At 36.8% G+C, this 15,966-nt stretch overlaps 1 protein-coding gene across 3 annotated transcripts in view; it reads right to left on the minus strand.

Moving 5' to 3' along the window:
• The window catches only part of MTF2 (metal response element binding transcription factor 2), a 61,236-nt gene that overhangs the window by 33,403 nt on the left and 11,867 nt on the right, over positions 1 to 15,966 (minus strand). The window lies entirely within an intron of this gene.

A 15,966-nucleotide genomic window follows, 5' to 3' on the forward strand; every position in this document is an offset into this window, starting at 1 on the left:
TCAAACATAACCAAGATAAACACTGTACATTTATCCCCGCCCAAGGTAATTTCCCCCATTAATGTCACTGATTACTTCCCTCCTCTCTAGAATGTGACCTTTATTAGGAGCCAAATTAGTTTTTCTAATTTTAGAATTTATTACTTCCCTCTGATTAAAGGTAAACATAGATGGTAAAATAAATAACACAAAGAGTGAAAAGTGAAAATTCCCCCATGCTACTTTCTCCCACAAAAGAACTGTTAATCTTCTCACTTTTCTTATGTACATACCACATACACAGACATAATTCATATAAATGTTTAAATGTAAAGAGTGGAATATTATATATACTGTTCTATAACTTTTCTCACACAATAATGTATCTTGGACAATGTAATATCCATTTATATAAGTATAAAAGTATGTAAGATAATGTTTTCTTCAAATGCTAAGCTACTTTCCAACTACTACCCAAATGAGAAACATTTACTATATTTTACTATTACAAGCAATATAAAGCTCATCCTTTTACATTTTATTTTTTTAGGCAATTCTGCTACTACACAAGATAAATTCATAAAGAATAATTACTATAACAAAGAATATACATATTTTTCCTTTTTGCTGTAGAAAATTACAAACATGCAAAAGCAGACTAAACAAGTATAACGAACCATTAGATATTCACCATCCAGTTTCAATTATCATCTCATGGCCAATACTATTTCATTTAAACACCCCACTCCCCAACCTGTATTATGTATATATTTTAACTGACAATGTCAAATGAAATCTCCAAAAAAGGAGTCTCCCTGACATTACCAGATCGGCACTTCAAGGCCCATTCCTTCACTAACCGTATTTATCCTTTTGCTATTTGACAGACCACACACACAATATTTCTATCTACAGTTCTATTATTATTAGAGAAGGATTTTTTCCATAGCTTTGTTAATTTGTCTGTCTTCTGGAAACAGCAGATATTCTCTGCCTTTTTTTTAAACTGAAATGTTCATCTTTTTCATAATGACTTAAGAGCACTTCATATATTACAAATGATAACATTTTGTTATACATGTTGGAAATATTTTTCCCAGCTCACACACTATAAAAGTGCCATGACAGACTTTCTGATAGGGGGATCAGTACTTGTGGGTGTTCAGTTGACTCTGGTCCATAGCTACAAAGCTGTACCTCTCTCATCTTGCATCCAGGCTAGGTTGCCTTGCCTATTTAAGAAGTCAGACCAGAGAAAATTTAAAGGGAAAACCAAAACAAATAAAGGAGTTGGTTTGCATGCCCTTTTCTTTTCTTTTCTTTTCTTTTCAAGATTTTATTTATTTATTCGACAGAGATAGAGACAGCCAGTGAGAGAGGGAACACAAGCAGGGGGAGTAGGAGAGGAAGAAGCAGGCTCATAGCGGAGGAGCCCGATGTGGGGCTCGATCCCACAACTCCGGGATCACGCCCTGAGCCGAAGGCAGACGCCTAACCGCTGTGCCACCCAGGCGCCCCTGCATGCCCTTTTCTTAAACTGTGTATTCCCAACCTGTTGTTGGGTTATGTAAGGTGCTCATGCTCTCCCCAACACCCACTAAATCTCCAGTCCATACGTTTTCATTTTACATGATGTTAAGAGTGTCTATAATATTGTTGCTTCTCTCAAATGGAGTTAAGGTTAAATTTCATTCTATTTAGCAGTGTATAAATTAGTGTATAAATTCAGTGCAGTTCCAATTAATTGAAGCAGGATTTGTTGGGGTCAAACTTTTTATAAAATTTGTAAAATAATTAAAATAAAATAAAATAAAAATCCACAGGATAGTTAAGTCAACTTCTAAAAGGAAGAAGAAAGAAAGAGGGGAACACTCACCCTACCAAATACCGTGACATAGTCCAGAGAAAAACTGTTCTGTACAGGTAAGGAACCGACAATAAGATTATTACAACAGAATAGGTATCTCCAAAACAGTTTCATTTAAGGGAAGTGGATATATGATTAAAGTAACACCACAAATCAGTACAGAAAGGACATATTATGGGGCACCTGGGTGGCTCAGTCGTTAAGCGTCTGCCTTTGGCTCAGGTCATGATCCCAGGGTCCTGGGATCGAGCCCCACATCAGGCTCCCTGCTCAGCGGGAGCCTGCTTCTCCTTCTCCCACTCCCCCTGCTTGTGTTCCCTCTCTCGCTGGCTGTCTCTCTCTCTGTCAAATAAATAAATAAAATCTTTAAAAAAAAAAAAAAAAAGGACATATTATTTAGTAAACAGTATTGGGGGAAATGATTCACTTAAATAGAGGAGAAGCTGTACTCCTAATTCACAATACACAAAAAGGTGAATTATAGATGGATTAAAGACATAAAAACAAATGTAAAGCTTGAAACATAACTAGAAAATATAGAACATTATTATGACAACTGATGAATTATTGAACTTTACATCTGAAACTAATCATATACTGTATGTTAGCTAATTGAACTTAAAAAAAGATGCTTTCTACACAGAGAAAAAAAAAAAAGAATATTGTTATGATCCTGGAAGAGGAGCATACATACCGCAAGGAAAGATCCTGCAAATGTGTTGTTGAAAGCAGAACAAAATTGATAGCACAATTATCATTTATGCAAACTGAAAACATACATATATAATACCATATATTTTACAAGGATATATACAAGGACACAGATTAAATATTTTCAAGTGGGTATGTTAAGACAATTGGTAAGTGAGAGTAGAGATCTGAGAATTGGGGAAACTGGACATGTCCTGACCAGAGACTTGTGATGATGTAGTATACTTTTTTCTATTACTAAGATCTGACTCGACTACATCGGCTCCTCATACCACACAATACAGATTAACAAAGTAGCAGGAATCAAGTTATATTTCCAGAATGGTCACAACCACGATCACTACTTGCTATCTGCTTTTACTATTTGACAACACACACATAAAGAATATTTCTATCTAAAAAATTTTAAAAATTCTATCTATAATACTACTATTTAGAGAAGCATTTCTTCACTGCTACTGATATCCATCTTGAGAGGACTGCCTGGACAAAGTTTCCTCCCTCGAAACCAAATTGAAGACCAGGAGTTCAAGCTACTTCTTTCTTGGTTTACTACTGCCACAATAGGTAAGACCCTAATTCAAGAACTTGGGAACTAGATGCATAATTTAAATAGTGTGGTCTTTTTTCTTTCCCAATTTATACCCCCAGCGAACAAGAAAACTATCTGAATACTACATGGGAGACCACAGGCAGTTAATTTCACCTGTCTGCAACAATCTCTGAGGACTACTATGAGGGCAATATTAAAAAATGTGGGTGAAGGACTTGATAGAGTTTAATTTCTCAATAAATGGCAGAAGAAATATGAAGAAATTCAACTTTCAGGTTAATTACTTTTCCTTCAATAAATATTTAACGAGTACCTGTTCTAGGCTGGTGAATAAGAGGTCCCCATCTTCAGACCCAAGATTTTGATAGGAAAGACTGGGCTAGACCTTCCCCTTCTTAAGGCTCTTTTCCTGATTCAACCTTACCCACCAAGGTCAGGTTAGATGCTCTCTTCATATGTGCTAGTTTTCCCATCAATATATTTCTCACAGTCTGTTCCATTTGCCTACTTACTTATCTTCACCCACTCCCCACTCCCTAAACAGTTTTTATTCTGAGAGGGAAAATGATTGTCCCATTTTGTTTATACCACTCCTTCCCCAGAACCTAGCCTAGTGCCCAGAATGTATTAGGAACACAATAAATAATCAGTAAACTACCAGTAGTAACTGGTAATTTAATTAAAGGCAATCTCTAAAGAGCCAAATGCCACCACCCCAACAGAGGACTCATCTCCCCAGAGGAACTTTCATCCCTCTGCTGCTGAGTTTCCCTCCTCTTCTCTGATAACCCAATCAGCCATGATTGATCCACCACAATCATTTCTCTAGTACCCCTGCTACTATTCTTCAACCCATGAAGTTCCACTTGGCAGCAAAGGAAGTAAAGGAAGGAAAATCTATAGTCTCACTTTGCACTGCCACCCCTCACTGGAGCACTCCTCTCACTCTGACTCACCCCAATCCAAAAAGCCAAATGAGTATGCAATCGCAGGAAATGACAGGCACTGCTGTGAAAGAGAAAAAAATACCGATTTCGCTGCTATCTTAATCTTTTATCTGCCACATGTCCCGACCAATCACATCTTTTAAAAAGCAAAAGCTGCCATTTTCCCCACGCTCTTTCCCACAATTTCTTCCCTTCTGTTGGAAAAGCAGTACATGTGTGGGTGAATCATATGTGAACGATATAATGTAACCTAACAACAGTGCCACTTTTGGCAGAATTTTTCACAAAGATACAGTTAAATTCGTGAACCATGCAGGGCCAAAGCAGGGCCCAGGTACAAGCAGAAGGCAATCTACTGAAGCTTGGGTCTGCACCAAAGCTATGGGGAAAGAATTCTCTTTTATCTCTTGCAGAAGGTGTAAGTAAAATGAAGCTTGGGGCTGGCTGAATTCTTTCTGGTTGAGGTTTCCTTGAAAGTAGAACATCAAAGGGGACCCGGGTCAGACCGAGAGAACAGAAATCATAAAGCAGACAGCTTAATGACTGGCTCTACTTTAATCCTTAGTTTTAGAAATTATAAAAACATAACAATGCATACTTTAAAAAATTCAAGTAGATAGAAAGGTTTAAAACAAAATGCAATAGCTGCCAATCCATCCATTCCCACATCCCAATTCTGCTCTCCAGAGGTTGGTGCTTTCTTAACTCTTTCAGCTATTTATTCTGGGAGGTAACTTCAAAGATCTCAATAATGTGCATGTGCTTATATTTCTCTTTTTAACTGATCTATTTCACATCTGACTTATTATAAAAATCATAACAACTCCCAACCTCTACAATCTTACTGAACTAATTTCATTAAATCAATGTGCTTTAATTAAAACTGTAAATATTAATCACTGCAAAGCTAAATGGCACACTCTCATTAAACAACCTTTCTTATTCACTTTTTATTTTTCCTGGAATTGCTTACTAATGTGTTATTTCCTCTGTTTCAAACTGTCAAGAATATGAGCGCCTGGGTGGCTCAATCGGTTAAGCATCTGCCTTCGGCTCAGGTCATGATCTCAGGGTCCTGGGATCAAGCCCGCGTCAAACTTCCTGCTCAGCTTCTCCTTCTCCCTCTGCCCTTTCTCTGCTCAACCTCTCTCTCTCTCTTAAATAAATAAAATCTTCAAATTGTCAAGAATAATTCCAAACCTTTCTTTCCTCCATAGGTAACCCTATTTCTATAACTCTCCATGTTTCTGCACCACTCTGCACTGATTACTTTCTAGGCCTTTTCATCTTCAAAGTTTCTCCTATCACTCTATTTTCCTGATCACATATTCTCTTGCTGTACCAAGGGCCTGAAATTAAAGGATGCATACATGTACATTTTTTAAAAGATTTATTTAATTTTAGAGAGAGTGAGCATCTGAGAGCAAGCGCAGGGGGGTGGGGTACAGAGAGAAAGGGCAAGACAGTCTTAAGCAGACTCCGCACTGAGTGTGTAGCCTAATACAGGGCTCAATCCCACAACCCTGAGCTCGTGACCTGAGCCGAAACCAACAGTCGTACACTTAACCTACTGTACCACTCAGGGGCCTCTACATGTACATTTTCTGAGTCTTTATACATTTAAACCTATTTCAATCCTAAACTCACAACAGACTGTTTCCTGGATACAGAATTTGATGTTGAAAATATTTTCCCTAAGAAGTTTGATGATATTCCCATTTATTCCATTTAACACTCAGAATTGATGATGAGAAATCTGACACTTCAGTAGACGTATTTATTAAGAAATGAATAAGTCACAGAGATAAAAGGTACAGAATAGGGAATATAGTCATGATATTGTATTAGCAGTGTACAGTGACAACTACACTTGTGGTGAGCACAGCATAATGTACAGAGTTGTGGAATCACTGCTGTACACCCAAAACTAATGTAATATTGTGTGTCAACTATAGGTCAATTAAAAAAAACATAAAACCATAAAATAAAATCAGAAATGAAAAAGGAGACATTAAAACTGATACCCCAGAAATACATAAGATTACTACAATTATGAACCAATAAACTGGACAACCTAAAAGAAATAAATTCCTAGAAACATACAACCTACCAAAACTGAATCATGAAGAAATAGAAAATCTAAACATACCAATTACCAGTAAGAAGATTAAATCGGTAATCAAAAAACTCCCAAAAAACAAAAGTCCAAAACCAGAAATCTTCAGTGGTAAATCCTACCAAGCACTCAAAGAAGAATCTTCTCAAACTCTTCCAAAAAATATGAAAAAGAGAACACTTCCAAACACATTTACGAGGTCAGTATTACCCCAATACTAAAACCTGACAAGGATGCCACAACAGAAGAAAACTACAGGGTAATATTCTTGATGAATACTGATGCAAAAATCCTCAACAAAATATTAGTAAACTGAATTCAATAATACATTAAAAGAATCATATACCATGATTATGTGGGATTTATTCCACAGATACAGGATGCTTCAACATCCACAAAAATCAATGTGATACACCATATTAACAAAAAGAGGACAAAACTCATATAATTACCACAACAGATGGAGAAAAAGCATTTGACAAATGTCAAAATTCATTTATAATAAAACTCTCACAAAGTGGGTATAGAGGGAACACACCTCAACATAATAAAGACCATATAGGACAAACCCACAGCTAACATCATACTCAGCAGTGAAAAGCTGAAAACTTTTCCAAGATCAGGAACAAGACAAGGATGCCCTCTTTCACCTATCTTCTTCAACACAGTATTGGAAGCAATAGCAGCAACAATTAGGCCAAAGAAAGAAATGACATCCAAATTAGAAAGGAAGAAGTAAACCCGTCACTATTTGCAGATGACATGATATTATAATAGAAAATCCCTAAGACTACACCAAAAAACTGTTAGGACTAATAAATGAATTCAGTAAAGGTGCAGGATACAAAGTTAATATATGAAAATCTGTTGTATTTCTATACACTAATTACAAACTATCAGAAAGCAAAATTAATTCCATTTACAATGGCACTAAAAAAAAAAATTCCTAGGAATAAATTTAACCGAAGAGGTGAAATATCTGTACACTAAAAACTGTAAGGCATCGATGAAGGCAAGTGAAGAACACACACAAATAAATATAGTTCATACACATGGACTGGAAGAATATTGTTAAAATGTCCATACTACCCAAAGCAATCTACATACACATTCAATACAACCCCTATCAGAATTCCGACGGTATTCTTCACAGAAAAAGAATAATCCTAAAACTTGTTTGGAACCACAAAAAGCCAGAATAGCCAAAGCAATCTTGAGAAAAAGAAGAACCAAGTTGGAGTCATTACACTTCCTGATTTCAAACTGTATTACAAAACTACAGTAATCAAAACAGTATGGTACTGGCATAAAAAGAGACACATACGTCAATGGAACAGAACAGAGCTCAGAAATAAACCCACACATATTTGGTCAACTAATTTAAGACAAAGGAACCAAGACTACATCATGGGGGAAAGACAGTCTCTTCAATAAATGGGACTGGAAAAACTGGACAGCCACATGAAAAAGAATGGATTTGGACCACTATCTTATACCATTCACAAAAATTAACTTAAAAATGGATTAAAAATATGAACATAACACCTGAAACCATAAAACTTCTAGAAGAAACCAGAGGCAGTAAGCTCCTTGATATCAGTCCTGACGATCATTTTTTTTGGATCTGACACTAAAAGCAAAGGCAACAAAAGCAAAAATAAACAAATGGAACTGAATCAAAACTAAGCTTCTGCCCAGCAAAGGAAACCATCAACAAAATGAAAAGGCAACCTACCGAATGGGAGAAAATATTTTGAAATCATGTATTTGATAAGGGGTTAATAACCAAAATATGGGGGCGCCTGGGTGGCTCAGCAGGTTGTGTCTGCCTTCAGCTCAGGTCATCCTGGGATCCTGTGATCGATCCAGCCGCAGGTCAGCTCTCTGCTCAGCGGGAAGCCTGCTTCTCCCTGTCCCTCTGCCCCTTTCCCCTGTTCACCCTCTCTCTCTGGCTCTGCTCTCTCAAATAAAATCTTTTTTAAAAATGTTAAAAACTCATACAACTCAATAACAACAAAATCTGATTAAGAAATGAGCAGAGGGGGGCGCCTGGGTGGCACAGTCCTTAAGCGTCTGCCTTCGGCTCAGGGCGTGATCCCAGCGTTCTGGGATCGAGCCCCACATCAGGCTCATCCGCTAGGAGCCTGCTTCTTCCTCTCCCACTCCCCCTGCTTGTGTTCCCCTCTCGCTGGCTGTCTCTGTCAAATAAATAAATAAAATCTTTTAAAAAAAAAAAAAGAAAGAAAAAGAAATGAGCAGAGGATCTGAACTGACATTTCTCCAAAGATATACAGATGGCCAACAGGTACATAAAAAGATGTTCAACATCACTAATAATCACAGAAATGCAAATCAAAACCACAACGAGATATCACCTTATACCTACCTGTTAAAATGGCTATTATCAAAAAGACAATAACAAGCAATGGCAAGGATGTACAGAAAAGGGATCTTTTGTGCACTGTTGCTGGGAACTTAAATTAGTGCAGCCACTATGGAAAACAGTATGGAGGGTCCTCAAAAAATTAAAAATAGAGCTACCATACAATCCAGCAATTCCACTTCTGAATATTTATCCAAAGAAAACAAAAACACTAACTAAAGATATATACATTCTCATGTTCATTGCAGCATTATTTACAATAACCAAGATATGGAATCAAACTAGGTGTCCATCAATGGATAAATGAAGACAATTTAGTATATATATATATATACATACTACACACACACACAATCGAATATTATTTAGCCATAAAAAAGAATGAAATCTTGCCATCTGTGACAATCTGGATGGACTTTGAGGGCATTACACTAGATGAAATAAATCAGATAGAAAAAGACAAATACCGTATAGTCTCACTTTATATGTGGAATCTAATAAAACTATAACAATAAAAAAACCAAAGCTCATAGAGAAAACAGATGAGTGGTTGCCAGAGGTGAGGAACGGAAATGGGTGAAAGAAAAATACAAACTTATAAAATAAATAAATCACAGGGATGTAATGTACACCATAGTGACTATAGTTAATCATACTGTATTGCATATTTTAAAGTTGCTAAGAGTAAATCTTAAAAGTTCTTATCGCAAGGGAAAAAAATACTGTAACTACGTATGTTGACAGATATTAACTAAACTCATGGTGGTGATTATTTTGCAATTTATACAAATATCAAATCATTATATTGTATACCCGAAACTAATGTTATGTGTCAATTATAGCTCAATGTTAAAAAGGAAAAAAAAAAGGCACTGTAGTGAATACAGGGTCACATCAGCAATTGAAATAAGAAAAATCCTAGATGTCATTTTTATTTCATGGATGTAAAAAGTGGAGCACAGATTCTAGAGGAAAAAAAAAGAAAGGAAAAAAAAAAAAGACTGAAAGTTAATAAATTAGCCATCTCATGTTGCAGAGGGAGGAGAGAAGTAAAAGAAAAATTAAAAAAACAAATCAATGAAAGAAAAGCATACAACAGAGAAAACCAATGACACTAAAATTGGTCCATTGAAAAGACTGATAAAACTGGCAAATATCTGGGGAAGACAAATCAGGAAATCTAGGAAGTAGTTGGATAAAAAGACGCACAGCTCAGAAAGAAAATCAGGTTTGGAAGTAAAGACTTGAAGTCAGGAAAATAGTGATGGTATCTGGAGCCCTGGATAGAAATGAGAAGAGAAATGGGATAAAAACTTTACTATAATAAAAGAGCAAAGTGAAGATTCTCTGCTCCTTTTCATGCTAGAACAAAGAGAAAAGAAAAACTTAAAACACATTTCATCTTCAGTCATACTTAGAGTATACATGAAACTCCGAATCACAATACACGAAAATGGAAAGCAGCTGAAAGAATAATCAACACTGATAAAACGGGGAAGAAGATTAAACTTAAGGACCCAGCAAAAAAAAGTGACAAGCAGCAACCCACTTGTCCCACAGAAACCCAAAAGACTGAAGAATTGGTGGCACCAGACTCAAAAGACAGAGGTCAGGGGCGCCTGGGTGGCTCAGTCGTTAAGCGGCTGCCTTCGGCTCAGGGTGTGATCCCAGGAGCCTGGGATCTAGCCCCACATCGGGCTCCCTGCCCCGCTGGGAGCCTGCTTCTTCCTCTCCCACTCCCCCTCCTTGTGTTCCCTCTCTCAAAAGACAGAGGTCAGGTGAGCTCGAAGAATAGAGTAATATGTGGAAGTCTGTGTAAAAGGACAGTGGGATCCCTAGTCACATCTTCTATCTGTATATCCTATCAGGAGATGGAAAGTTTATTCAAAGAACTGAATCAAGGGAGGGAAACATAAAGCAGAGAGGAGAATAGGTGAAGTGCCTACTGAAAATGGGGTAAGTTTTCTTTATAAATATATAAGCCAATACATGAAAATGAATAAATTTTTAAAAAATATTTTTCAACACCTAATGAATAAATGGACCTAGGTATTGAGTACCAGTGGCTTCTAAAAGCACAAGAGAAACAACCACTGTATGCTTCTTGGTGAAAACACACCACCCCTATGAAGTAGTCTTGCTAAGGGGAAAAAAAAAAAAAAAAAAAAAGGCAAGCAATCTGGAATAATAAGCTTCTACATCTAGCCACCAATTTATGGAAAATGCAGAGAAATGATATTCAATAGCACAATGGGGATGTAATCGGCAAAACCCAAGCTGGGAAATTTATATGTCAAATGATCTGGTTTCTTCCACAAATAATCTGCACCTAAAAAAAGGGTCGGGGGGAGTAACAAAGATTTAAAACATTTATTTTTAAAAGATGCTCAACATCCCTAATCAGGGAAATGCAAATCAAAACCACAATGAGATATAACCTTAACATCTGTCAAAATGGCTAAAAATTTGGGGAAAAAAACCCAACAACAAACAACAAACAAAAAAAAGCGTTGGGAAGAACGTGGAGAAAAGGAGCCCTTGTGCGCTGTTGGTGGGAACATAAACTGGTGCAGCCACTGTGGAAACAGTATGGAGGTTCCTCAAAAAATTAAAAATAGAAATACCATATGATCCAGTAATTCAACTATTGAGTATTTACTCAAAGAAAGCAAAAACGCTAATGCAAAGATATATATATATGCCTATGTTTATTGCAGCATTATTTATAATACGAAGATATGGAAGCAACCCCTATCCATCAATAAATGAATCAATAAAAATGTGGTATAATACACGATGGAATATTACACAGCCATAAAGGTTGAGATTTTGCCACCTTAGACAACATAGATGGACCCCCAAGGTATCTTGCTAAATAAGTCAAACAGAAAAAGACAAATACCATATGATTTCACTCATAAGTGGGGAGGGGGGGAGGAAAAGAGGGAGGGAAGGAAGAAGAACAGACCTGGGTGTCTGGGGGGACTCAGTTGGTTAAGTCTCCAATTCTTGATTTTGGCTCGGGTCATGATCTCAGGTGTGTGAGTGAGATTGAGTCCCACCTCCAGCTCCATGCCGGGCGTGGAGTCTGCTTAAGATTCTCTCTCTCCCGGGGCCTGGGTGGCTCAGTTGGTTAAGCGTCTGACTCTTGGTTTTGGCTCAGTTCATGATCTCAGGATCCTGAGGCTGAACCCCACATCTGGCTTCGTGCTGAGCACGGAGTCTGCTGGAGATTTCTCTCCCTCTCCTTCTCCCTCCCCCTTTGTCCCTCCTCCACTCAAAAGAAAAAAAAAGGAATCAGACCTATTAATACCAAGAAAAAACAAACAGTTGCCAGAGGGGAAAGGTGGGGGTTGGGCAAAATGGGTGAAGGGGAGTGGGAGATACAGGCTTCTAGTTATGGAATAAATAAGTCGGAATAAATAAGTCGTGGGAATAAAAGGCACAGCATAAGGACTGCAGTCAATGATACTGTAATAGCAATAGATCAGGACAGACAATAGCTACACTCGTGGTAAACATACCATAAAGTATAAACGTGTGGAATCACAAGTCTATGAAGATTTATCACCCAAACACATTTTCTTTGGGCTTAACAGAAGATATCAAAGAGAAGCATTAAACCCAAAAGTCAGACATGAGGGGCACCTGGGTGCCTCAGTTGGTTAAGCATCTGCCTTCGGCTCAGGTCATGATCTCAGGGTCCTGGGATCGAGCCCCACGTCGGGCTCTCTGCTCAGTGGGGAGTTGGCTTCTCCCTCTATGCTCTCCCTCTCTCTTTTTCTCTCAAATATATAAAATCTTGAAAAAAATAAAATAAAAAAGGCAGAAATGAGATGCAAAGGCATCAACACAGGGGAGATACAAAGAATTCCCAGGGTGAATGTGAAGTTGAGCCCCAAGACTAAATCTGTGCAGTAACGTCTAGAGAACAAGTCCAGATTAGAGAAGAACTCCAGAAGAGCTCCAGGAAAGTATCTCTAAGAAAAATAAATGTAACTGATAAATTATAGGACAGATGGACACTGCAAGACATTTTTACAGAACAGTAGAAAGATGTGTGAAGATTTCAATGTTCAAAGAAAACTAAGCACATTCTATTTTTTAATGAGGCAGATTTTAAATCTGGTTGTGTAAGAAAGAAATGTAATCCCAGAAATAATAGCTAAAAATAGCTAACAATGTTTAGCACTGTTCTAAGAATTCTGCATGTAATAACTCATTTAACCCTCACCCATTACTTTGCCATATCAATATTCTATCAATATATCAATGTCTATGTAATCATACAAGGGAAATTTTTTGTATAAGCATATTAAAAGAATAGAAGGGACTATCAGAGAAATTCCTCATCTAACATTATTGAAAAAAGTCCAAACTTGATGAATCAAACAACGGAATGTTTACTTAGAAATATAAAGAGACAGCTAAGAGTTAAAAGCAGTTGCCTCTAAGAAAGGTAGAGGGAACATATATTAAAAAACCACATTTTGGAATTTTATAACTAGAGCTTGATGTTTCACCCTTAGAAAGTGTATTTTATTTTAAAAAATTAACTACTTACTAAGTGAAAGGTGCTCTAATACCAAATAAACTAGGGGGCTTTTTCACAGAACTATCTTAGAAGCTTTGATATGTTAAGACAAACTTTACAGTTTACCCCTAACATTAGACCACGAGACCTCCCCACTCCCTCCCCGAATCAGCTCAAGAAACTAGTTTTAAAGCAGTGGTTCTCAAATGTAATCAAGTTCACAAACCAGTGCCAATCTACAGCAAAGTAAGAAAAACAAAGACAATATATTTAGTTAAAATTAATCAACTTAAGCTATTCCGTATTTTGAGAGCATACCCTTCTTACACTCTTAATACCTTTTCTTTAGTGAAACGAAGGTAGGTAAGTAACAGTTTTTAAAAACATTCTTACTTTCCAAAATAAAAAGCTGGCAACCCGATGTCAGTATACTATCTCCATTCTGCCAAAGACAGTTAATGGTTCACGAAAGTCAAATCAGAGAATCTTTGGAAAACTCTCATTGGAATGACAGGCAAAAAAATCCTCTGAGGGAAGAAGTCACCACAGAAATAAAAGAGATAACCCAGAAAAAGAGTATCGTAAGAAAAACAAGGAACGACAACTAAGAAAAAAGAGGTAGCTGTATGTACCTAACAGGTTAATAAGTAAAATGAGTAATATAAACTGTTCACTGAAGTTAACAATTCCAAGGTCACTTACGACCAGAGAGTTCAAATGCCAGACCACACGGGGCTTAGAAGCAAAGACTAACACGCTCAGTCTAGCTTCCTTTTTCTAAAATTTTAGCTTCTTAAGGAAGTCAAAGGAGGTTTTGGGGTGGGAAATATCTGAACATTAATACAAGCTGTTGCTATAAGAATGAAGAATTGTTGAAACTAAAGGAAAAATAACCATAAGCATCATAATCTAAGAAACCTACTCTTACTTGCATATACTGATGATTGAATCTTCTGTGTAACATTCATATGAAATGCTGAATCAAACAATATTTTAGATGTATTATCTAAATGACTCCATGTACACAAATGGGATTTGCATTTCAAATTACAACTGAAAGAAAATGTTTTGCTTATCACTAGATCTCTAAAACTTTTCTTAGTGTCTGCCACAAAGTAGGTACTTAGTAATTACCTCTTGAATTAGTGAAAGCCTATACTTAATATACATACTAGTAAATAAGTCTTCCACCCATCACGCAAACATGAATGCACATATTCTACTATGAATCCTATGAATACATATATTCTACTACTCAGCTCCAAATTTGTTCATGTATTTAAATACAGAAATAAAAAGCCAAAAAGTCTTCTAAAATCGTACTTAATTTCATCTCACTTGAAGATTGAAACTAAAAGCAGAGGCAAACTAGCAGAGTCTCCACCCAGACGTCAAGTTCAACCTGAGACCTCTAGAATTAAAAATAGTTTAGCCACCTAACAGGTCAGACAATGACAAAGATGTTTACACTTTCAGCAAGTGTGGCTTTAGCTCTCTTCATGAAATTACATAAAAGATATCTAAATATCTTAAAATTTATGATAAAATTTCAGTTTTATAGAACATTTCTGTATATTTAGGCTTTTGCAACAAGTATATAGTATTTTTGTGATTGCAAAAATTTTTATGAACTATAAGAAAAAGACTATAACTTTTTAAAAAGATTTTATTTGTTTGAGAGGATCAAGAGAGCATGAGCAGGGGGGAGGGGCAGAGGGGAGAGAGAGAAACAGACTGCCCCCTGAGCCAGGAGCCTACCATGGGGCTCCATCCCAGGACCCTGGTCATGACATGAGCGGAAGGCATACGCTTAACCAACTGAGTCACCCAGGTGCCCCAAAAAACATTTTAACTTTTAAAGAATTATAAATAACACTGTTAGATATAACATATCAAGTATTTTCAGAATGGCAAAGAAATACCATTTAGAGACAGTATTAGACTTCAAGAATGTATTGGATTAAAAATATAACTGGTTAGGGGCGCCTGGGTGGCTCAGTCGTTAAGCATCTGCCTTCAGCTCAGGGCATGATCCCAGAGCCCTGGGATGGAGCCCCGCATCGGGCTTCTCCGCTGGGAGCCTGCTTCTTCCTTTCCCACTCCCCGTGCTTGTGTTCCCTCTCTCGCTGGCTGTCTCTCTCTCTGCCAAATAAATAAATAAAATATTTAAAAAATAAAAATATAACTGGTTAAGCCTATACAACACAATATCCACAGTCACCCAAACAATTTGTGTAAATGGAAAACAGAATGTCCCCACAAGGAGAATTTAATACTAGCTAATAATATTAGTTTGTAGATTCTTGATGATATATTAGTTGTGAGTGACTAGTTATCTTGTACACGTGACGGATAGCAAGTAACTACAGATTAAGAACACCAAAACCAACAATACCAATAATATACATAAAAACCATAAATAACTGCAAATATTCATGTCTACAACTGCTAAGGGTGATTACAATACATATGTGAAACTACACTAACAATTCAGGAGAAAATGAACTAAATGGAAAGTTCAAAATTTTCATTATAATCCTGCAGAATTTGGTCCTAAGACCAGGGAAGAAGAAATAATAAAACTGAGGTACCCTTACTTCGAGCCACTAATGCTGCCCCATGGTTTAAAGTTCCAATTCCTAAAAGTATGAAATGGATCTTGGGTAGCAGAGCAGACAGATTAAAAGGGCTTGAAAATAACATCACCTTACTACATAGTGTTTAACTTTCTCAAGAGCATTCACATCTCAATTTCTCCTAATAACAATGTCAGAAGATAGGAAGCAGAGAACATTATTCCCTTTAACCAATAAGAAACATGTAACTCAGAAGTAAAATCACTCCACTGAAGTTCTAAAAATTCAGGTAATGCTTGA

Source organism: Ursus arctos, unplaced genomic scaffold, assembly GCF_023065955.2.
Source record: "Ursus arctos isolate Adak ecotype North America unplaced genomic scaffold, UrsArc2.0 scaffold_12, whole genome shotgun sequence".
Classification (NCBI taxonomy): domain Eukaryota; kingdom Metazoa; phylum Chordata; class Mammalia; order Carnivora; family Ursidae; genus Ursus; species Ursus arctos.